Source organism: Hyaena hyaena, unplaced genomic scaffold (assembly GCF_003009895.1).
Source record: "Hyaena hyaena isolate Hyena2069 unplaced genomic scaffold, ASM300989v1 scaffold_167, whole genome shotgun sequence".
NCBI classification, from domain to species: Eukaryota; Metazoa; Chordata; class Mammalia; order Carnivora; family Hyaenidae; genus Hyaena; species Hyaena hyaena.
Window position 1 is genome coordinate 1,694,790 of NW_024080798.1, and position 25,748 is coordinate 1,720,537.

Here is a 25,748-nt window from a genome sequence, read left to right on the forward strand (position 1 = left end):
GACCCACACCGCTCAAAACTGTGTTGTTCAAGGACCAACTTTATTTATCGTCCATTCCCTCGCTCCACCCCTTACCACGTCCCATCTTATACCTAAACCCTGTCAGGGAACATCGCTATCTTGTCCCCTCACGGTGCTTCTAGCTGAAGTAAGAAGCAAAGTGACATGAGATGGATTAAAAGGAGAAAATTAAATTTCATAGCGTTCCTACCAGGAATCCACAAAGACATGGAAATTCTAAAGACAGTAAACCAAAATGAGGTTTACAGGTCATTCTGAACAAAGGACAGGGCTGCTGGGGTCTGGGACTTCAAAGCGAATGAATGCAATTCCCAGATGAAAAAAGAGTAAATGTTTCAGAAACAAATGCTTGCTGGGCCACTCAGAAACCATGCAACATAGAAAGGACTTGGATTAATCAGCCCTTGCTAGGTCCCTCCCTGTCCCCATACCTGGTTTGTATCATAATGTCATTATCTATGATGATAGTTCTCTTCCAGAAGCACGTTCTCTCTCCAAAATGTTTTTTGGTAAATGATGGAAGAAGTAAAAGTTTTTCCTGGATCTGCCAGGCTGAGGGCTTTTTTAACTCAAAATCATCTCGGGGTGGCCTGTTTTGAGTCCCTACTGTCCTATTTGGGAAGGAATTTCATCCTCTTTATTGATGGAGCATCTGCTTAGAGCAATACTCGGTACATAAGGAGTTCCCAATAAAGTAAGTGTTGAATGAATGATTCAATGAATTTCCAGGGATAATTCAAATGACTGAGGCTTATTTTCATCTCAAGAACAACTTATTCACCCATTAAAACATGTCTACATGTGCCTCCTATCTTGCTACCTGCCTGCCAGGTAACTTAAGCCCCATTTCCAAATTTAAAACAACTGTGGTAAAAAGCCAATTAAAAATACACATTTGGATTCTCAGCAAAAAGCAGTAGACCTCCACCATGGAACACATGTAATAAAGATGCAAGACAGAAGAAAAGCTTCCCTGCATCCTCCTTCATAAATTTTCCCTAAAGCAGTGGTTCTCATAGTAAAGTCCATGGACTCAGCATCAAAACCCCAACGTCACTTGCGGGAAATGCAAGTTCTTGGACCCTACCCTAGAGTCCCACAATCAAAAGCTTTGAAGATGAGGATCCACACATCTGAGCTTTTATAAGCCCTCCAAAGGGCTGATGTTCATTTGATTCTGTGAACCACTATCCTAAATGAAGAAATGCAATTTCATTTTTTTAAATAAAGTTTTTAATTTTTTTAGGTTTTTTTTTTAAGTTTATTTATATATTTTGAGAGAGAGAAAGAGAGAGAAAGAATCCCAAGCAGGCTTCATGCTGGCAGCACAGAGCCTGATGCAGGGCTTGATCTCATGAGCTTTGAGATCATGACCTGAGCTGATACCAAGAGTCAGATGCTCAACTGACTGAGCCACCCAGCTACCCCAAAGGCATGCAATTTTAGAAGTTTATTTTGCCAAGGCAAAATTTTATTCTTTTGGCTTAGAAACTAAAAACACAATTCTTTCTGGTTAGTGATAAAGCCTTTAAATAATAAACAGCAAATCTTACCTTATCATTGTAATAAACTGTCATTTTGGCTAGCAACTGTACACTAATGAAGCTAATATTTTAAATATATTTTTTTAATCAAGCTTTGTATTTCAGGGCTGAGCTGAACTACTTATAAATAAAACTGAACAACCACATCTAATTTCATCCTAATGTGATTGTTTCAGGGAACAGTTCTGACAACCAACAGGAATCCGCAAATTAAAAAATGACAGTAAAATGTCCTAGAAGAAAGCCTCGAAGGACAGAAAATGTGAATGCCTAATAGCCCTGCATCCAGAAATTTCACAAAATGTCTTTACCTGAAGCTGTTTCTTTAATTGCTTCTAATGAAGTCAATGCATGTGTTAATTAACTATTAAGTGCAAACGTGAGAACTTATAAGATGTATCACAGCTTTTCAGAGCACCACAGCGCTCGATCATTCTCCAAGTCTCCTGAGGGCTGGGGTCCTCAAATCACTATCTCAACAGCCCCTTCTTAATGCACCCAGGTACTCATTACCAAATTTCAGCGACAAAACCTATGCTCCTAAGACGGCTCTAGGGTGGTTGATAATAAACAAGTTAGCCATGTTAATTGCTGGTCTTGTGCTAAGTGGTACATACACATTCTTTAATGTTCACAAAAGCCCTAGGAAGTTTATATCCATCCCCAGTTACAAGAAACTGAGGTCCCAATAGACAAAGTAACTTCTCTAAAACTGCACAATTCATAAGAAGAAAGCCTGAGCTGAATCCACATAGTTCTCAAATGCAAGACTTCCTTTTTTTCCCTATTACACACATATGGCTCCCTTGAGCCTTTAAGACCCCAACTAAAGGCACTTTTACTATAAGACTGGGAAAGATATGCCTAGGAAGGGCTTGAACACAAACTTCATTTACCAAGAAATGGTCTCTGGGACCCAGATTTTTCCCGTTTTCCTTCATCGATGCTTTGAATCACAGCTGTAACTTTCTAACAAAAAGATGCATGAATCACAGACAGTCAATATGAGCAAAAGAATTCCAAAAAGGGGGGTGGGGTGGAACTTTTAAGAAATGTCTGCATTGGTGGCCATGATAAAATTTTAACTGGAACATTTTCTAAGACCAGATTTCCACTTATCAAGCACAACGCAAATCATATGCAGGATTGGCATACATTCTCCCCAGGCATGTCATTTTCCCTCCTCTCCCTGGGATGTGGCCCTTGGGAAATCCAAGCAGAAACAATGGCGCTCTGCCTGCCTTCTTGGCTCCGTGCTCCGGATGGAACATTTACTGGAGTGGGTGGGGATGGCACATTTGAGGGAAGTTTCTGATCAGTATTCGGAACATATGTTCAACAAGTGAGCCCCTTGGTCTCTTACAATGGTAGCATTAAATCCAAACATCAAGAAGGGTTTGTATACAAATATTTTTTAAGTGTCCATTTAAAAGCCCTCAGCCCAGTTCAAGGCCGACTCTTGCCACCCTGCGTCTTTGAAAATGCGTGCACGCGCGTGCAAACACATACACACACACATAAAACAAACCACCTCTTGGACACACTCATTAGACTCAGAAAGGGTTTTCACAGTTGAACTCAACACGTTTTAAATGAGGATGATAATGGAAACCAAGGAAAGTGTAATGCCACTGTAGCCTTCTGCGTCACTGCTGTAATCTGTCATGGAGCAATTTGCACCCCTACCCCAGGATACATCCTCATACTTCTCACCCATGATACTCCTCATACTTCTCAGAATTACCAAGGCCTCTCCTCTTATCCTGTATTTGGGCTTGCCTCTCCAACATCTATCCCTTTTACATTCTTCAAGATTCAGCTTCAAAGTCACCTCCTCTGTGAAGCCTTCCCTAGCTACAGATCACCCAATGGTTTGCTAGCAGAGTACTTCAACCACCTGCCATTATTTTATTGATCTTCTCTATGTCTTCTAGAATCTCAACTCCTTAAAAACAGCAACCTTGTTTGTGGCGCCACCGAGGATATCCCTAAAGTCTTGGTCTTTAATGCATGCTGGCTAAATACAGGAATAAATAAGCACCTCCCTTTTGTATTTCCATTCCTAAAAGCTTGGGCTCCACATATGGTGGAGAAACTTTCTTCCTGGGAGCCCCAAACTGCAGGGCTTGCCCATTTTTGACAATGATGGAAGCCACTTGCCTTCCTAGAATACTTCCAAGCAGCATCTGGAGCAGAGACCTCCGAGAGGAGGGCCTTAGGAGAGGCAACCCACCCTCCAAGTTCAGGAGCGCCACACCACACTTGCCAACCTGCCTCATCCAAGCCTCAGGACAGGATGTGCTTCTCTCTACAGTGTGGGGCAGAGGGTGGCTAGCATTCAGTCTTTGCTGCGGTACGTATTATATGACTAAGAAACTAGAAGCTGAGCAAATCTGACAGTTGCTCCAGTAATGAGTGACCCTAACTTGAGCACCGAACACCACGGGTGCATTCACTGAACCCAGGAGTGGGCACAGGTGAGAACCCATGACTCATAAGTCGATTATCTACCCAAATGCCAGCAACATTTCTCACTCATTAGAATAAAGACCCAATAAAAACTTGTCTAAGAAAATTTAAATACACTCCTGGTGCCCTTTCTTTTTTCATTAGATGCAACTCTATCCAAACCCAATGCTTCAATTAATATTTCCATGTCAATGAGTCTTCCAGGCTGGACTTCTTTTCTGGGCTCCCCCCACCATATAGCCAAATGCCCCTTCAATACTGCTACTTGGATATCTTGCAGGCCTCTCAAACTCAAAACATGCAAAACGTGATGAAGGTCATACTGACAGAAGTGACAGGTTGATTTCAGGTTTTGATGACACCAAAGAACAGACGCAGTCTTTCTCTCTTGTTGATGGGGATGCCTGTCAGAGAGTGGAAGGGAGGGTGTGACTATACTGATTTGCTTGGGTAAATGGACCTCAGAAAAATGAGTTCTAGAGCAGACATGGTAGTCAAGGCTGTCAATAAAATGCTACCCAGCCTCCCATTAACCCAGGAGGTGTAACCTTCAGTGTTAGCTGAGGACTTCTTAGACAATGAGAAGCTTAAAGGTGTTTCAAAACTCAATTAACTAGAATTCAGGGATATCTAGGGAAGGTGGTACATTTTGAACAGCCCTCTATTGCTCGCTTTGCTTTGTAAGAGTCTCCGTGAATAAAAGATCATGGAAGGTGAGGAGGGGTAGAAGGAAGAAGGGGGTCACCCATCCACTGTTTTCTTCTAATCATCCTCATGGGCAAACACCAGTGCTCAATCAATGCTACCCAAGTCCAGCGGGCTGTGGGTTCTGCCTCATTTCCTTTATGTTCTAGTTCACTAACACGAATGGGCTTAGTTAGCCTCAACCCTAAACAGAACTCTGTTGTCCTTAGGAGACATGGTTCATTTGCAAGCTTTAACTCTTTCCCATTTTCTTAGACACAGTTGTTAAGCAAACAAGTCCTAGTCCCAGGTATCATCCCAGCCCCCCTTACCCAGGGATGTCCATCCATCTCCCTCAGTAGGAGGCTCCAACCAGACAGACCATCCTACACTACCTCATTTCCACACGCTTCCTAGGGATGTTTTGGGCATCACCATTTGTCAAGTGTCTCCCGCCATTGATCTTCTCTGGCTCTAATTATCTTTGTCCAGGCAGACTATTTTGAATTGGTTATTTTTTTCCTTATCCAACTTGGCACCACGAACGTGCACATTTGAGAGAAGAATCAATGGGGTTTATGTGGTTTTTAAATTTAGGAATGCTAGTAGAGGTCAGTTTTCTTTTCTTCAACATTTTAAACCATTCTTGGAAATTACTGTGCACTGCAATGCATTTCTATGTAGAGGCCCGATTTTTAAACTTTTTTAAAATGTTTATTTATTTTTGAGACAGAGAGCATGAGTGGAGGAGGGGCAGAGAGAGAAAGAGAGGGAGACACAGAATCTAAAGCAGGCTCCAGGTTCTGAGCTGTCAGCAAAGAGCCCAATGCTGGGCTTGAAACCACGAACTGTGAGATCACGACCTGAGCCGAAGTAGGACGCTTAACCGACTGAGCCACCCAGGTGTCCCTGTTGAGGTCCATTTTTTAATGGTGCAAGTAGCATTAGTGTTAACACTTTGTAGAAATGAGGCTCTATGGTGAGCTAAGTACGTTTCCTCTATGTGACTCGTGCCCTAGACCCCATGTCCTTCCCTTCTCCAGACTTTGCACTGTTGGCTATCTCTCATATTTACCTGCGTTTCCCAACCCTCCCTCTTCTTTCTAGACTTAAAACATGGCTCTCTAATGCTGCACAAACTCTGTTGCGGCTTTCCCAAATCCCCAATCAATTAAAAATGGCTCTGCCTGGCTGAACTTTTGAAGACCTTTGCTGAGGTTAAGGATCAGCCACAATTCATCTCCTTTTACTTTCACACAAATACTGGGTAGGACACTGATGCAGAGAATTTGAGGGGATTTTATAAAAACTCTCATTCTCATGGTGTTAAGTCAAGCTACGTCCTTATCAACGTCTATTTGAAGTAACAGAAGATGATTTCTAGGCTTACATTTGGATAATAAAGCATTCTTTTAAGTAATTTAGGGGTTTTTTTTTAGAGTCTGTTAACTGAACTTTCTTTGCCCCTATGAAGTTTCACATGGCGGCTACCATTCGGTGGCATGCCAAGGCCAGCTAGGAGATGCTTCTGGAATTTACCAACATTCTAACTGCAGGGAGAGGGGTCTTGGTAAACCCCTAAAAGGAGCAATACTAATGACACCTAATCCCTTAAAGGGTGATTGTGTGTATGCACTGAATTGGACTAAAATGATTAGCTTTATATTAACTGAATTTTGGCTTAATTTTTAAAAAAAACACAATTGTACAATGTACAAAGTCCATCTAGACAAGGCCTGCTCATGATGCTTCTTTATTCACATGGGGATCAGCCTAAGCCTGTCACTATCAATCATGGAACCTCCAATTTCTGGCTTTGAATACTGCTTCCAAACTAAATCATAGGAGATCAGAAGCCTCCTCACACTCGCTGGGTGATTATACCTTTTTAAACAATAGAATGACATTTTATTTATTTATTTATTTATTTACCTATTTACTTATCTATTTATTTAGAGACAGCACGCGAGAGCAGCAGCAGAGAGAGAAGGACAATCTGAGGCAGGCTCTGTCCAGGGTCCTGGGACATGACCCTGTAATCATGAACTGAGCTGTTATCAAGCATCAGATGCTTAACCGACTGAGCCACTCTGATGCTGCCAGATGATTAGACCTTAATTCATCCCATCCTAAATAACCACTTGCATGTGGAAAGGGGATTTCAAGATCAAATGACTACTGAACTTTGAGCTCACTAATGTAGAACGAACCTTCAGTTTCTTGTTCAGACAGGTGCTGGCAGATTTGGGACAGTCTGTCCTCTCAATACAGGATGTAATGGGAGGTGCCCACTGATGTTCTCACTGACTAACAAAGAGAAGTTCTTTAGATATATGTTATTTCCTTACCACAGTGTATTTCTGCAGATGAACTGTAGTTTTAGCTTAAAACCTTATCCTGAATTCAGTAGTTCACAAATTCTTCTCTAAAAATAGAAGATCCTGGGTGTTTGGGTAGCTCAGTCAGTTGAACATCTGACTCGTGATTTTGGCTCAGGTCATGATCTCATGGTCCTATGTCTGAGCCCCACATTGGGCTCCACGCTAATAGTGTAAGGTCTGCTTGTGATTCTCTCTCTCTGCTTCTTCCCTACTCACACACATGCACATACTTTTTCTCGCCCCCATCCTTCTCAAAATAAATAAATAAGCATGTAAAAAAACCCATAAAAAATAAAAATACAAATTCTAAATGTGTTTGTAACATAGGCCTTTCAGTATTTTCTATTTAACCATTCAAGAGGTCCAAACTGAGTTCTCCATCAAAATTTTTCCGAGAGATATGTTGAAAATATTAGCACTTGTATTATGTTTTCTTGAGAAAACCATTACTGGATGGTACACAGGCAAGCTTACATTCCACCTGGCTTTGCAGATGGGATTTAAACCAATATAATCTTTATCAAATTGATGGCTCTGTCTGAAAGAACCAAAATTTGTTGTTCTTTAATGCTCTGAAATAGCCAACAACGACAACTGTTGACATGAATGAGCAAAGCCTGAGCAGCATTTTTTAAAGCCTCACTGGACTATTTAGTGACTATTCTAGAAAGAACAAGAAGCCACAGCAAAGCTTCTGTCTTCCATGTAATTACCCAGGCTCTAGTCACTGATTTAAAAAACTGGGTACTGATTACCTCCTAGGTGCCATGCACAGTGCTACAAATGGAGAAATTGTCAACTATGAGCCAAGGTCCCCTTTTCCAAGAGCCAGGAAAGAGACATTACAGTAGAATCTGCCAAGTGATAACAGCCAAGGGAACCTGGGGTTTTTAGGAAGAAACCCGGTAAAGCCTCTCGTGGAGTGAAAGATGAGGAGGATCCAAGCACAGAAGGAGGCAGAAGTGATTCTGGAAGGAGGAAATGGAAATGCAAAGATCTGAAGACAAAGTAGGTCAGACAGCACCATTGCCTTTCTGCTGATTACACTATAATGGCTGAGTGGGTGGAGAGAGTAGCACTGGATGGAAAGGAAAAAGCAGGAAGGGGCCAAGAATCAAGGGACCACAGTGACCATGACAATGAGTTTCTGCATCTTATTTTCATTTCAACAGGAAGACACTGAAGACTCTCATTCAGGATGTTCAATTTGCTCTAAATCCAATCCTATAATTCCGTCTTCATGAGGCATAAACAAAAAATCTCCATACTCAAACCACCTGTGGATTTCATTCATCATTTCAGGTGAACCACTATCTCAGCATAACAGCAGGCTAAACTAAAGACTTGGCAAAGGATTTGAGGGGTTGACAGCTCATTGATCAAACATGAAATGTGTTTGCTGTAGTTACTGTAGACAGTGTAGGGATGTCTATCCCCAAAGTATGGCCAAACCGTAGACGTAGGAAACTTTTCTTCAGTACTGACTGGCAAGGCTCCTAAGGCACAACTTTGAAACTGAACCTTCCATTTCACGCTTGCAAATTAAATATTTCATTACTCATATGTTTCAGGGTAGATGCTATGCCACATAGAAGCACTTTGTAAATAATCAAAATATGCAATCGAGATGGCAAAGGCCTCCCTGGAGAACAGAGGGTTATTAAAGCCACAGAGATAAAAAGATATTTCACTAGCCATGGATTTCAGATTTCCTTCTCAAGTTTCTTTCTCAGTAAAGAATTTAAAACTTTATCAATAGCTCAACAAGAGGAGATCAAGTGAATAAAATATTGACAATTAGAAGGCCTGTAAAAACCCAAAGTTTGGCCATGTCGATCCAACCTGGGGCTTGTGACTGTATTAAAAATTTATAGAAACCAACAGGTACACGGAATTAAGTATCATTTCACAAAGCATTAATAGACACATAGAAAAAAGTACTTCATCATCAAGGAATACTGAATTGGACATGTTTTACATATGGCCTATTTACCAAAATGTCAACCCTATAAATGTAACCCACTTTCTATACATTGGAAAAGAACCAGTCTGACAAAACCAATACTGGTCCCATGACTAACTTTTCTCTAGCCTGAGGTTCAAGATTGTTCTACCCATTGACAAACAAGACCCATCCTGGCTTTTCTTCCCTTTAAAAAAAATCCCATGTAAATATGGAAATTAAAGACAAAACAGATGAAGACAGTGGTCAGAAGAGGAGGGTCGGCTTTTGCTGGAACAAGTATCATCTGGCCACCTGCAAGTCAGAGGAAGGAATCTGGGCAGAGCCCTTCTGTTCCTGTGCAAAAGAGATAATATGGTCAAGGGAGTAGCCATGATTGCTCACTGATGGGAAAAAACCCTCTCAGACATGCAGTGAAAGGAAACTAAGAGACGCCAGTTTCTCATTAATCCAGAAAGACTTTATCTTCTTCAAAATAACTTTGTGAGGAAGTATTCAATCAATTATTTCTTCTCATTAGGACTTAAGTCAACAGTGAGGTTGGCAAGCAGGTTATTGGTAGAGCGAAGAAAAAGTGGGGGGAGGGGGGGAAGAAGGGAGATAAATTGAGAGAAGAGGAAGAGAGGGAAGATGAGGAGGATAGGAGTAGGGAAGAAAGAAAAGAAGAAATAAAAGGAGAGAGAGAAAGAGAAGAGAAAACAAAGAAGAGAAAAGCCATTTCTTCTGGCAGCTTCCCAAGAGATCCTGCCATTCATCTCAATTAGCTCTTCCTGTATTCTCTCTTCTCCCTCACCAAACGCCGAGGTATCTGACCAATACGAGGGATAAGGAAGGAGGTAAAACCAGCATAAGAGGGGAGAATGATTCCGAACCTGCTCATCTTGCCAAAGCTCTACCAGATCTGTGGCCTTAGAGAGGAAAACCTTCAGTTTCATAAGAGGTAACAAATTGTTTTAATTTAACCAGACCCCAGCAGATGAAAGACACACACAGCTGAGCTTTGGCAAGACAGAAATTAAGTTTAAAACCAGTCACTCATTTTTCAATAAAGGTGGATAGAGATACACACACACACAAGCACACACACACACACACACACAGGTATATACTATACAAAATAGATCTCTGTCCGTTTTGTGTGAGAGAAATGTACTCTGCATTCACATCACTATCTCTCAGTTTTTTCCAAGTATGAAAAGGGAAGAGAGAAAGAATATGCAGCCTGACACACTTCTTAAACCCACCTCTGAGGCAGAGGCGGTTAGTGACATGCCAAAAATGAAAAACTTCTATCTCTCTGTTTCCAGTCCACTGCTTAGCACACTGGATTAGAGTCCTCAGAAGTTTTAAGAAAACCCATCCTTGAAGCTCTGTCTTTTGCCAAGTCTCTGTCTTTAAAAGTGAGTGGATTCATCGACCTCTATTCCTACTTCTGAGGGTTCTTTCCATCTTGAAGAGCTCCTGAAAATAAAAGACTGGAGGACAAAATATTTAACCCTCTTTTAGGAACACCACAGATGAGAAAACAAAGATACAAAATTACCGAGGAAAAACGGCAGACTCATCACATTTCTTTGCCAATATTAGCTTTTATCAAGACCGGAGGCCTCGAATACCTTCCTTTCGGTACCGTCTCAGTCAGAGATGTGTTCAAGCATGCTGATGCCCAACTTGCCACTTCGATCAGGATCTAAGAGCAGCGTTCATTTCAGGTGTTGCAGGTAACAGGTTAAAAATTCACCACTTTTGACAAGCAATGTGAAAAGAGTACGAACAGCTCTACTTACAGCATTAGTTTCTCTATTAATTGAAATACTAGTTGTAACTGGTATCAATCAAGATATGCTTGATACTCTCTTATCTAGAAGTTATGAGGAAAAATTGTGTCCAAAACCAGTGACCTCACGATCAAAGGTACTCCAAAAAGCCTGCTTGATGAGAAAAATAGTAAACCGTTGCACTGAAAAGCCTAAGTTTTGCCTTTTGCAAATCACTTTGTCATTAAAGGAAGTATGGTAAGGAGACATTCCCCAAGCCTTCATAAGCCTTGGTTTTAGATGACGCCAGGAAGGAAAGATATAAGGCATAACTGAAAAGACATAGGCTTAAAGCAGGTAACTTTAGAAGATCCTTTTTCTTGAGTATCATCTCCCCCTTATGTTACCAGAAGACCTGGTAGTTTCCAGACTGTCTCAGCACTACTACCCTCTTCGGAAGCTGCCTCACCCTATGAGGCAGACAATGCAGATAGATACAATGGCTCTCGTTTCACTTAAGAAGCAACCAATTTTTAGGTTGCTTGGGTGAGCCTAGCTTACCCAAGGTCACATAATGCATCAAGTGTAGAAGCAAAACTCCAACCAATGTCTTCTATTTCCCAATCATGCAGTTCTTTCAACCACGTACGTCCTAATGGCTCCATCATGATTATGTTCCTCTTAGACGTCCACATACACAGGCCTTCCTGGAATCCCATCTCCCTGCCATCTCTCTAATTGCTGCTTTTTCTCTTTGCTCCCTCTCCTTACTCTATCCACTCCACACGGTGTGACGGTGAATTTTATGCATCAACTTGACTGATGCTCAGAGAGCTGGGAAAACGTTATTTCTGGGTGTGTCAACAAGGGTGTTTCCAAAAAAATTGGGATTTCACTCAGTAGACTGAGTAAAAAAGATATGCCCTCACCAATGTGGGTGGGCATCATCTGATCTGTTGAAGCCCTAAATAGAAGAAAAAAGGCAGAGGAAGGACAAATTCCTTTTCTCTCTTCCAGAACTGGGATGGCCATCTTCTCTTGCACTCAGGCACTCACATTCCTGGTTCTTGAGCCTTTGGATTACAGGACTTATACCAATGGACCCTCTAGTTCTCAGCCCTTTGGACCTGGACTGCATTACACCACCAGCTTCCTGGTTCTCCAGCTTCCAGACAGCAGACAATGGGAGTTCTCAGCTTTCATACCCACAGGAGACAATTCCTGTACTAAATGTCCATTTTCATGACTTCTGTGCAGAGGACTTTCAAATGAATGACTCCACCCTATACCCCAAACTCCCACACCACATTCATTCAACAGATATTCGCCAAATGCCAACCACCTTCTTGCCACAGTGTTAAGTTTCAGGGATGATACTAGAAATTAGAGAAGACAAGCCCCTTTTCTCATGGAAGTCGCAGTCATGCAGGGGAGAAACCATTACTATAAGCTCCGCCCTGTCATACTCATGAGACAGAACAGATTCTCTAGGAGTGTATAGTCAGGATCAATCTAAAAATGACTTCCAGGAGAAATGACGTGAGAAGCGAGGCTTCTTTGAATTTACCTTACTTTGAAGGTTTTACTTTGAGACCAGGTAAACATTTGACTTAAATGTAAAACAAAACTGAATTAAAAGGCAACCCCTAAAACTGAAGGCTATCCCAAGTAAATTAAGACTGGGTAATGTGAGTTTTATCTATAGCAAGATATTTCTACAGACAAAAAGATCACCTTAAGTATTCATATCCTTCATACGAACTTGTGTTCCTCCAAACTTCCTATGTTGAAGTTCTAACCCCCAGAACCTCAGAATGTGACTGTAATGGGAGACAGGACCTTTGAGAAGGTGACTAAGGTAGGGGAACCTGGGTGGCTTAGTTGAGTAAGCATCTGAATTTTGATTTTGGCTCAGGTCGTAATCTCACAGTTCATGAGTTCAAGCCCCGTGTTGGGCTCTGCACTGACAGTGAGGAGCCTGCTTGGGATTCTCTCTCTGCAACCCTCCCCCCCCGCCCCCCTGGTCAATAAATAAACTTTTTTTTTAAAAAAGGAGATAACTTAGGTTAAACAGAGTCACATGGGTGGCCTATAATCCAATATGACCAATGTCCTCATAAAAAGAAAGGATTAGGATACCAGAGTATATGCACAGAGAACAGCCCAGGTGAGGACACAGTGGGAAAGCCATCACTGCAAGTCCAGGAAAGGTCTCAGAAGAAACCAAATCTGTCAATACCTTAATCTTGGGATGACTGGCCTCCAAAATGGTGAGAAAATAAGTCTGTGTGGTTTAACCAACCCAGTAGGTTCTATTTTGTTACGGCAGCCAGAGCAAACTAACACAAGCCCCATATTTAGATTCTCAGCCCATGTCTCCTTCACAGCCCTTGTCATACGCCCGTGTACCTTTAATGGTGTGACTGTAGACTGAAGTCTACTTCCTAGGCTCTAAGCATTAGGACAGAAAGGGGAGAGAATTAGCAGTTGGGGTGGTTTAAAAACACAACCTAAAAATTCATCCGCTCTCCTCCCACTGAAAGGTAGGGTCCATGTCCCCTCCCCTTTAATGTGGGCTTTTAGGCAACACGACCACCAGGATAGGGCAGAAGCAATGCTGTGCCAGTGTGCAGGCTGCGGGCTTAAGAGACTTATGGTTCTGTTTCCTGGATACCCGCTTTTGGACCCTAGACACCAGGCTGTAAGGACAACAGCCCATGTGAAGAGGGCTGAGCGTGTGCTCTGGTTGACAGTCCCAGCGGAGGCCGCAGCTCACTACCAGCATCGAGAGCCAGCCCCGTGAGTTAGCAATCCGGCAGCACAGAGCCAGTGACAGCTGCGATCTGAACTGCAACCACGTGGGACAGCACAAGCCTGAGCAGCCCCTGAATAGGATAATGATAAAATGATCATTTTAAAATCCTAAGTTTTGGGATGACTTGTTATGTAGCAATAGATTAGGTGAACATCACTCTATAAATATGTGCCCAGTGAAATTCTTTCTGGGACATTTCCACCCAGTTTCCCAATTTCCATATTGTCCAGAGTGCTTTGGGATGTCTCTGGGACCCTTAGCAGTAAGCATCATTCGACCTTTATTCTCATACTAGTAAACTCCCCAACTAAATGTGCACTCAGCCAAATCAAAGTCAGACAAATAACTCTACTGACTCTTAACTCCTAATCTGGGCAAACTGCTCAAAAAATGCAAGAATGAGAGAAGCTTGACAGACAAAAACAGCTTGTCAGGACCCATTCCTTCTGCTCATGAGCAAGTGTCTGTCCACTGTCATTGGCTGCGGACCCTATTGTATGTGGTCACAAGGATCTGGATAATGTTGTGATGCAACATCACCCTGTCTTCTGCTTCCTCTCCCTGTCACCTCAACCCTACCAAAGATGCAACCATCACCATGGAAACCAGCCTGGGAAGAAACTCAATGTTCGTGGTCAAACCCTCTATACATGCTGTCACCCACAGGGAGCTCTGGAAGAAGAGGCTTGTATTTAAGTAAAAATGGTTATTTCTGATTCTGAGAGACACCCATTGCTTTCTCCTATTGTTTTTTTCCCTATTAAGCTGCAAGCAATTCAGAAAGAAAGAAAGAAAGAAAGAAAGAAAGAAAGAAAGAAAGAAAGAAAGAAAGAAAGAAAGAAAGAAAGAAAGAAAAGAAATTTTCATTACTAACTGACTTCCAAAATAATACTGAGGACCTTCCTTGTGGGAACTACTGAAACAAGCCAGAGAGAATCCTAAGTCCCAAGGATTTTTGAGCACTGGGCCAATTCCACCACCAAAGAAGAATAGTAATTAATAATGGCCAAATATGAGGCACCAGGGTCATACAGACCTAGCTTCAAGCCTTGATCCCATTACTCAGCATCTGAGCAAATCCATTCACTCATTTATATATTCACTCAACAAATATTTTGTGTACCTGTTTGGTCAGGATCCTTTGCTTAACACTGAGAAAACCTTTAGGCGCAAAACACACACAGACCCAGAATATTTACCACGTGCCTACGACATACCACCAGGCACGAATCCAGCTGCTGAGAAAACAGAGGTGAACCAAATCAAGTCCGCAGCTTTAAAGAGCTTTCATTCTAACAGTGGAGATAGAGAAAAAAAATTTAAATAAAATGATATATTGTCTTACAAGTCATGATAGAGATACACAAGGAGCTAAAACAGGGGGGAAAAGTCTCAATGTGGGGGGGGCAAACCAAGAAGCCGACTCTTAATGATAGAGAACTGGTGGTTACCACATGGGAGGTGGGGGGGGGGAGATAGTGAAATGAATAATGGGGATTAAGGCGGGCACTTGTTGTGACGAGTACCAGGTGAAAATGTATGTAAGTGCTTAATCACTATGCTGTATACTGGAAACAAATATTACACCATATGTTAACCAACTGGAATTTAAATAAAATAAAAACATTTTTTAAAAAAAGTAAAAAAAAAATTGAGTCTTACTTTAGGGTAGTGGTCAGAACAGGCGATGTTGTTTAAATTCTTTAAGTCTTAGGTTCCTTATCTGTAAAGAGGCATATTACTACACTGGCTTTTTTTGCAAATTGACCCATGTAGAGCATGGCTATCATGCTTGGCATGCACAGATGTTCAGTGAATGGCAAGTAGCATTATTATTAATATCATTTAAGAAAGTACATTGAGTGATTCTTGGGAGCCGCAATGCACCATGGGCCCTTAGCACTGCTTGTCCCTATAAAGAATGCTAAGCCCTGACTGCTCTGTCCCCCAGCCATCGCTCAGGTCGTGTTTGGAATAAGCAATCTGGAGGGATAAGATCATCTCTCTCTCCAGGGCAAAGAGAAGGTCTGCCATAAAATAGATGGATTCCCCAAGCTCATGGTTCCTCGACTTCGATGGAAACCCTGTACACACAGTATCCTCGTAGGCCCTTTGAAACTGACCCCTTGGGACCTGGGGAGCTTGGAGAACAGACACAAACATAATGCTTATGCTCTTTGCTGTGCTGTGAGTGATAGTCCTTTCTCCACCACCCGAGATTCACATGGTCTTTGGCAGCATGTGCAAAATGGTCATAAGTAAATGTCTTAGCTTATAAGGAGGGTAATATCCCAGATCCTGACGGTGTCCCCAGGGACCTTTAATGTAGTTTAATATTCGTAAGTCAATTCTTCAGTCACTTAATCCTGGACATTAGTTTCTTTCAATGACAATTCTTAGGTACCGTCATGAAACACACACACACACACACCACACACACACACACACACACACACACACACACCACACACACCACAAGACCAAACCGAATCATCCCAAATTTCTGTACACCACGAGCAATGAGCCTGGCAGTTTCTTGAGTTCCTCATCACTGGAGAACTATTATCGGTATTTGTTCTCCCAGAAAGTCACAAAGAGTTGGGGCAACAAAACAAAGCTTTGGAATCAGCACACGGGACAGTGACAAAACGTAAGGTGAAAAAGAGAAGCAGAGAAAAGAGATAGCCAAACAATCATAAAAGCAAAGAAGGTGGCCAGTTTCCAAGAATTGTATATTATACAGATTTGCTCTCAAAATGGAGACCTAGATAGGAAGAAAAATGATCTGTTGTAAGGAAGTCTTAATCAGCAACGTGCAAAAAGGCATTTTGTCAAGGGCATATCACTTTCATCAGAGGGTAAAATGGTGTATAACAATCTTCTGTATCCCAAGTAAAAGTAAAAAAAACAATGCATAGGCAGCAGTTAACATTTTTGCAGGGTCATAAAGGTTTTCTTAGTCCCCTTAAAGCATTCTCTTCCTTCTCTCCAGGCCAAATTTTTAAGAGCCAAGATGTAAGTTGAATTTGCTAACTCTTGTTATATATGGCAAAAGCTCAGATTTGAAATGCATTTTTAATTAAGTACACCACTGGGAGTTTGGAAATTCCAACTGAACCAGCATTGTCTATTTCCTATTAGCTGCAAGAAAGCAACATGGCCTTCCTTCCTCATTACCACTTACTCCTAGGAGTCACGAGCACATTCCAGGGAATGAAACAGCAGGTACAAAGACATGCATACATATACAAACCACAGTTTCAGGCACACATCTTGTTTGCTTAAAACAAAAAATCATTTGGGGAAAAGAAGTAGATTTATCACTTCGCCCAGGCACTAGCCATGCTGTAGGATTACTTCATGTCAAAGATAATTGCATCAATGAAATATTTATGTACACTCATTATAGGAAAACACTGTTTTATAACCAAGATATTGTGCTGCTTAAGTAAAAAAGCAGGGAGAGTGTAGGCTGTAGAATTCATTGTGGTCTAGATTTCTACATTAAGTAAACTAAAGCCAGGACCATTCCCATATCAGCTGAGATAGCCTTCGGGCAGCCAGAGGTGCTGGAAGTGGTTTGTTAGGATGTTCAAAAGTTCTAGGTTACCATTAAAGATATGTGAGACTGAGGTCTCTCTCTTCTCAAAGGCCTTTGAAAGCAAAACAAAATGAAAACTGGAGTCCAAGAGAGCATTTTCTTTTTTTAAAATTTTTTAAATGTTTTATTTATTTTAGAGAGAGAGAGAGAGACAGGGAGAGACAGAGACAGCATGAGTAGGAGAGGGTGAGAGAGAGACACACACACACAGAATCCAAAGAAGGCTCCAGCCTCTGAGCTGTCAGCACAGAGCCCGACACGGGGCTTGAACTCACGAACCGTGTGATCATGATCTGAGCCGAAGTCAGACGCTTAACCGAATGAGCCACCCAGGCGCCCAAGACAGCATTTTCTAAATGAAACCATTCAAGGCTCCCTTGGGTTGTTTTACATTAAAAGCATCCCCTGGTCCTCATCTTTGGGGCTGATATCAGACACCAACTTCCCAGGAGTGACACACTACATCAGTTGCAGGACCAGCCTGCAAACGTGGGGAAGTCTCTTAGGACACGGAAGGCATCAGGGGGACCGCCAGATCTGCTACGGGCCAGTTAACAGTAATCCCAAAGAGATCTGTGTAATCTCCCAGTTAGAAAATCCAGACTCCAGAATACACAAGGCTAAGAACATAATATATTGTATCTTGAGAAACTGCTCTGAGAGGGGAAATAAAAAATAATGAATTCTTCGCTGCCTAGGATTGACTTCTCAGTCACTTACCTTGATGTGCAATGCGTGCACGCACACACACACACACACACAATCACAACCCCCCCAGCACGTGCGCGTGTGCACACACGCGCGCGCACACACACACACACACACACAAACAAAAGGGAAGGGAGAGCACAGCAATTAGGCCAACACAAAGACAGACTATCTTATTTCACAGAGCGGTAGGAACAGTGAGGGGCTGTGATGGCTTCCTCGCTACCTGACTCCAAAATCCCCAGCTCTTTAAAATCACTTAATTGCTTATCTTTGCAGGGAATGTTTACTTCTCTTCTGTACTCTCCTTCCCAGAGCCCTGCTTAACAATTCATGTGGTAGAGCTTCTAGTAACTCTACTTCATGGGACCCAAGACAAACGGAAAGGATAAACCCACACGCAGTGAGTCTACATGGAGGGCCCACTGCGTATCAGGCTTTGTGTCAGGAGATGGGAGTTTAAAGAAAAACATGATTCTATTAACCGTGGCATGGTTTAGAAAGAGGCTGTGCATCCGGATCTCAAATATCTTACTGATAATTCTCAGTTGCAATAACTGAAAGTCAAGTCATACTAGTTCAAGCAAAACAGAAATTTATGAGCGCATGTGCTAGGCAGACTATCGGCCACCCCAAACTTGTGATTCTGTCAGCTTAGATGGCAAAAGGAACTCTGTAATGTGGTTAAGTGAAGGACCTTGAGATGGAGAGGCTCTTCTAGATTACCTTGAGGGGCCAATGGAATCAAGTGATTTTTTTTTAAGTATACACCTATACTCCAAGCACACACAATAGTACATTAGTTTCAGGTGTACAAGAGTGATTCAACTTCTTTGTATGCTATGCTGTGCCCAATTCAAGTGTAGCTACCACCTGTCACCATACAACACTATTACAGTATCACTGACCATATTTCCTATGCTGCACTTTTTATTCTCATGACTTACTCATTCCATAAATTGAAGCCTGTACTCCTCTCTCCTTCACCCGTGGTGCCCATCCCCACTTCTCCCTCCCCTCTGGTAACTCTCAGTTTGTTCTCTGTAATCAAATATCTCATTCCTATTTTTGAAGGGTTTTTCTTCTCTTGTATTTTAAATTTTCATTTTCATTATTTTTTAAATGTTTATTTTTGAGAGAGAGAGAGAACATGTGTGCACACAAAGGGAAGGGACAAAGGAAGGAGGAACAGAGGATCTGAAATTCAAACTAACGGAGCCACTAATGCGCCCTCTTTTTAAAAATTTTTAAACATTTATTAATGTTGAGAGAGAGAGTGCAAGCATGCATACAAGCGAGGTAGGGGCAGAGAGGAAGGGAGAGAGTGAATCTCAAGGAGGCTCCATGCTGTCATCACAGAGCCCAATGTGGAGCTCAGTCTCATGAACTGTGAGATTAGGACCTGAGCAGTCATCCTGCGTTGGAGGCTTAACCGACTGAGCCACGAAGGTGCCCCTATAGATCTCATTCTGCTTTCTGTTTGTTTATTCATTTGTTTTAGATTCCACATATAAGTGAAATCATATAGTATTTGTCTTTCTCTAATTTCACTTAGCATTACACCCTCGAAGTCCACTCAGATTGTCACAAATGGCAGGATCTTATTCTTTTTATGACTAAGTAATATACCATTATGCGCGCGCGCGCGCACACACACACACACACACACACACACACACACACCATCTTCTATATCCACTAATCTACTGATGGACACTTGGGTTGCTTCCATATCTTGGCTATTGTAAAAAATGTTGCAGTAAACACAGGAGTGTATATATTTGGGTAAATACCCTGAAGTAGAATGACTGGATCATGTGGTATTACAATTTTTAATTCTTTAAGAAACTTCCACACTGTTTGCACAGTGGCTGCACCAATTTACCTTCCCACCAACAGTGCACAAGGGTTCCTTTTTCTCCATATCCTTGCCAAAACTTGTTACTTCTTGTCTTTTTTATTAACTATTCTGACAGTGTGAGGTGATAGGTCATTGTGGTTTTGATTTATATTTCCCCAATAATTAGCGGGGTTGAACATGTTTTAAATGTGTCTCTTCGTTATCTGTTTGTCTTAAGAAAATGTTTATTTGGACCCTCCAACCATTTTTTAATCAAATTGCTTGGTTTTGGGGTTTCTTCAAATAATTGGATATTAACTCCTTACTAGATACATCATTTGCAAGTATCTTCTCCCATTCAGTAGGTGCCTTTTTGTTTTGTGGATGGTTTCCTTTGCTGTACAAAAGCTTTTTTTTTTTTTAATGTAGTCCAATAGATTAATTCTGCTTTTATTTCCCTTGACCTAGGAGACATAGCTAGAAAAATGTGTCTGCAACTAATGTCAGAGAAATTATAGCCCATACTCTATTCTAGGCTTTTTAAGGTTTCAAAGCCTTACATTTCAGCCCTTAATCCAGTTTGAATTTATTTCTATGTATAGTGTTGAAAAGTGGTCCACTTTCATTCTTTTACTTGTAGTTTTCCAGGTTTCCCAATACCATTTGATGAAGACACATCCATCCTTGATCCTTGATTGTGAAGACACAATCTTTTCCCCATTGCTTTTTTTTTTTTTTTTTTTTTTTTTGCCTCCTTTGTCATAGAATAACTAACCAAAGAAGCAGAGGTTTATTTCTGGGTTCCTCATCTGGTTCCTGATTTTGGAGGGATAGCTCTCCATTTTTTAACATTTTAACATTTTTAACAATGTGGGTTTTTCACCTCAGAGGGAACCTTTATTGGGTTGGGGCATGTTCCCTCTAAAGCTCCTTTGTTGAGAGTTCTTCTTATGAACCATGTTGAATTTTGTCAAATGCTTTTTCTGCACCCATTGAGATGACCATATGAATTTTATCCTACATTGTACCGATGTGATGTACCACAGTGACTGATGTGATTGAACCATCCTTGCCTCTGGGGAATAAATTCCACTTGACCATGGTGAATGGTCCTTTTAATGTATTGTTGATTGAAGTACTCACATGTATCCTTAAAAAAGGAAATCTTGGGGCAGCTAGGTGGCTCACTCGGTTAAGCGTCTGACTTCGGCTGAGGTCATGATCTCATGGTTCATGGGTTCGAGCCACACATCAGGCTCTGTGCTGACAGCTAGCTCAGAGCATGGAGCCTGCTTCATATTCTGTGTCTCCCTCTGTCTCTGTCCCTCCCCTGCTTGTGCTGTCTCTCTCTCTCTCTCTCAGAAATTAAAAAAAAAAAAAAAAAGGAAATCTTTTCCTTTCATAAAGCTATGACAACAGTAGCAGAGTCATACAGAGAGCAGCAAAAGTAAACTAATAGAGTACGAATAAATAGTCAAAGAGTTGACTTCAAATCCAGTGAGACCTAGTTGCTTAACCACTAGTTCTCAGCTGGAAAAAGTGTTTTCCCTCAGAGGACATTGGTAATGCCTGGAAACTTGTCTGCATATCACAACTGGGGGGATGGGGCTGGTGCTACACTGGCATCCACTAAGTAGGGGCTGCTAAACATCCTATAATACATAAGACCGCCTCCTACAACAAAGAATTCTTCAGCCCAGGGGTGCCTAGGTGGCTCATTCAGTTAAGCAGCTGACTCTTGATTTCAGCTCAAGTCATGATTTCACAGTTCATCAGTTTCAGCCCCACTTAGAGTGCAGAGCTTGCTTCAGATCCTCTGTCTCCCACTCTCTGCCCCTCCCCCACTCATGCTTGCGCTCACTCGCGCTCTCTCTCTCTCTCAAAAAAAATCTCTTTTTAATTTTAAAAAATTAGCATTCAGCCCAAAACGCCAATAGTGCTCTGACTTGAACACCATTTTCTTTATATCTTGGCTTGGCTTTATTCTCAGATAAGATTTCCCCACATAGGAGCAACATGGCTATAAATAACTTCAAGCCTACAACTTTCAATCTCAGAAATCCCTTAATTCTGATTGGCTCAGCTAGGGTCACTCCCTGATTCCTAAACTGATTAGAGAATTGCCAGCAGCCTTGTGGCCAGATCCAAAAGAAAGTTTCCTAATATGATGAGAAAAGGACTGTTTTGTGAGGAGCTGATGCAATGCTCTTCACTGTATATGTTTCTAGAGCCCACCTTTGATTAGTCATATTAATAGACAGAAAAAAAGAGAAATGACCTGAGTGCTCCAATCCAAGCACTGAAACATTTAATCTTTGCTTTATCTTTTCAAATCTACTTCCCCTATCACCTATTCTCTGCAAAGCAGAGGCAGGTCACTTTAGTTAGGCACTAGTAATGTGTCAGGCCTTCACATTTCTTCACATTTTCAAAACTGTGGTACAAACAGTCCCATGATCAAGTATGGTGTAAGTTTCTAAGCACATAGTGAAGTTGAATTACTACAGGTTTCATATACAAACATGATAGATGATTCTAAGAACTAAAATAACACTAAAGACGACAACATAAAAAATGAAATGAATAAAATCCTCTTTTTTTCATATCACTCTCCCAGAACCCATATATTTGTCAAGTTTGTATTTAAGTTTCCCAAGTCAGGTATTACCAGGAATCATTTACAGATGTGCATCTCTTCTTAAAAACTGGGACACAGTATTTTTCCTTCCTTCGTTTGTTTCTCCTCCTTTCCTTCCTTCTTCCAAAAACCAGTAAGAGATATTCTAACTCCTTCTCCTTGCCCTTTCTCTGCTCTTTACCCCATCCTACATACTGCTTTTCAGAGTATCCACCAAGTAGCACAAGACCCTACAAAAGAAAATATCACAAAGCATATGCACTAAATTGCTAGGTACTAAAAATGATTTTTGAAAAATATGATTTGAAAAATCACATTTAAACCAAATATGATATTTTCATAAGAAAAACACCAGAAGACATACATAAATACAAAGAAATCCAAATAAAGATAATCAGGATAAACAAAGATTATGTTTATATGTTAAACATATATGTATATATGTTAAATAGATTAGTTCTGTGTATCCATACCTGTATGCATAAGCATATATAAAATAATTCAATACATATATATACACACACATACATATGGACTTACTATATATAATTCCATTTTCATAAAACAGAGATAATATGCTATATTTAATGAACACATTAAAATTTTTAAAGTTTATTTATTTATTTTCAGGGGATGGGCAGAGAGGGAGAGAGAGAATCCCAAGCCCAGTGCAGGGTCTGAAACAGGGCTCAAACTCACTAACCACAAGATCGTGACCTGAGGCTGAAATCAAGAGTCCGGACGCTTAACCAACTGAGCTACCAGGTGTCCCACACATTAAATATTTTTAGTAAACAACAGCATATTATGTGCTGTTTTGTAACTTGCTTCTAACAACTTACACTGTATATCATGAACACTGTTCTATACAAATTAATATACTTTTGTGACATCACTGTTAATATACAGTATTTTATTAAATATATACCATAATACTCAATCTCTTATTAAATATTTAGGTTTTTGCTAATTTCATAATTGTAGTATCAAATATTATTTTTCATTTTTTAAGCTTTTATTTTCAGGTAACCTCTACACCCAGCATGGGGCTTGAACTCACACCCTGAGATCAAGAGTTGCATGCTCTATAGCTTGGCCAGGGGCAAATTTTAAAATGCTATGGTTCAGACAGACAAAACTAAATGACAGCTTCCCAACTTTCTATAGTTTACTTAGCCTACCTTGAGAGCTCTCCTCCCCACCTGTGGCTGAGTAGTATTAATGTGTTGCTAACAGTATACACATTTTTTCAATCTAAATATAGTCCCCCTTAGGTGGGGCATTTGGGTGGCTCACTCAGTTAAATGTTTGACTCTTGGTTTTGGCTCAGGTCAATCTCATGAGCCCTGTGTTGTGCTCCGAAATGAGAGCACGGAGCCTGCTTACGATTCTCTCTCCCACACTCTCTGCCCCTCCCCTGCTTGCATGCACATGTGCGCTCCCTCTCAAAATAAACAAACATGGGAAATTTATTTTTTTAATGTTTATTTTTGAAGGAGAGACAGAGCATGAGCGAGGGAGAGGCAGAGAGAGAGGTAGATACAGAATCCAAAGCAGGCTCCAGGCTCTGAGCTGTCAGCACAGAGCCCAACGTGGGGCTTGAACTCACAAACCGTGAGATCATGACCTGGGCTGAAGTCTGAGGCTTAACCAACCAAGCCACCCAGGCACCCTGGGGGAAAAAATAATTTAAATAAATAAGTGTAGTCTTTGGGTAAAGCCAGAAGGTGACCTCCATGAAGACAGGGATTTCTGTCAGTTTTACTCAGCGCTGTATCCCCAGGCTCTAGAGCAGTGCCTGGCACTTGGAACGGTCCAAGAAGTGCATCTTAAATGAAAGAATCCATCTCCCTCAAGAGGATGTATGTGCCGCCCCTCTCTTTTCCTCCCATCCCTGCTACAGGCAGGTGTGCAGGAAGCTTCCACCACCACGTGATACACTGACTGCCCTCGCTTGCCCCCCCCCCCGCCCAGCCCCACCATCTTCCTTCTCCAGTCCCATACTCCACTAGGCCTCCAGGGCTGGGCTCATCCCGCTCCCCCTCCTCTGGGGCATGGATTGACCTTCTGGATAATTTATCATCCAAACCAGAATGCACTTGAGAGTGAATCATTAGGCCAGGACAATGGACACGGACTTCAAGTGTCCCAGGCAAGCTGATAACTGTGGTCACCCCAGTTACATTAAACCCAACACTCAAGCCCAACGGACCTAGTTCTTGATATGCTAATGGAGGCTTAAGGGATTTAGAAAATCTTATTTGGTAGACAAAAAGTCGAACACTGATTTTTTTTTTCCCCTGCCTTCCTGCTTCAAGAATCCTAATCTTCTGAGGCAAATGGTTGCCCCTGGATGACCATGAAAGTGGACACACAGACACAAATATCAAAGAGAAAAGCATATTAATGAACCTAAAATGATTCACCCTCTTATTTATGCTCTTCTAAACAATGTAGCAAGGAACATCCAAGTACAGTTGCTCAGTGAATGCCTTACGTTTTTTTGTTTGTTTTTTCTTGTTGCATTTAGAGGAAGTGGGCTTACAAAAGACTTGAAAATTACTCAAGGGGCTTGAGGTAAAATGAAGCCCATATTGGAAGACTCCTAAGCACCTTGTAATTTCCTATAGTGTTTCTCAAATCTGGGCTTTTGCTCATGCTGTTTCTTTTACCTAAAATGCGCTCCTACCAACTCTTAAAACTCTTGCCCTTAAAGCTCTTGCCTTCCACTGTGAAGCCTTTGTTGATATTCTCCCCCAGCTATTCCCAGCTCCCCACTCACGGTCGGGTGCTCCCTCAGAGGACTTCCCCGTGTTAATGCATAGTCGAAGTCCTTTCCAAAGGTGGAGAACTAAGTCAACCAACCAGTTTGTGCAATGATCTTGAGAAGTAAGTAGAGTACCGCATTTTGCAGATGAGGAAACTGAATTTAGTAAGCTGTGGCACATGTATTCTCACCCAGGTGCACTCATCAGTGTCCACCCAGCTGGTCTTTTCTGTTGTTCTTGTCTGTTTGTTATTTTTAAGGGTTAAATGACCCACTGAATAGGATTACAGCTCTTGCAAACAAGTGTGGAGCTGGAAGAACCCAACAAACTACTCTGGACCCATCGTCCTTCTACCTGGATGTTGAACTCTTTGATCACAAAGACTAGATTCTATCTAAATTGCAAAATGTCAGCATGACATGAAAAGCCTCAAGAAATTCTTACTCAGTGTTAGCAGAAGTCTCACATAAGCAAACACAATTCAGCCCCTCATAGGGTCACATTTCTGGAAAGGAACAGGAACATCATGAGTTTCGAAGCCCCTTCTGTTTCTAGAATT

General features: G+C 41.5%; 1 protein-coding gene across 8 annotated transcripts in view; it reads right to left on the reverse strand.

Moving 5' to 3' along the window:
• MAGI1 (membrane associated guanylate kinase, WW and PDZ domain containing 1) overlaps positions 1-25,748 on the reverse strand; it is a 632,528-nt gene that overhangs the window by 322,314 nt on the left and 284,466 nt on the right. The window lies entirely within an intron of this gene.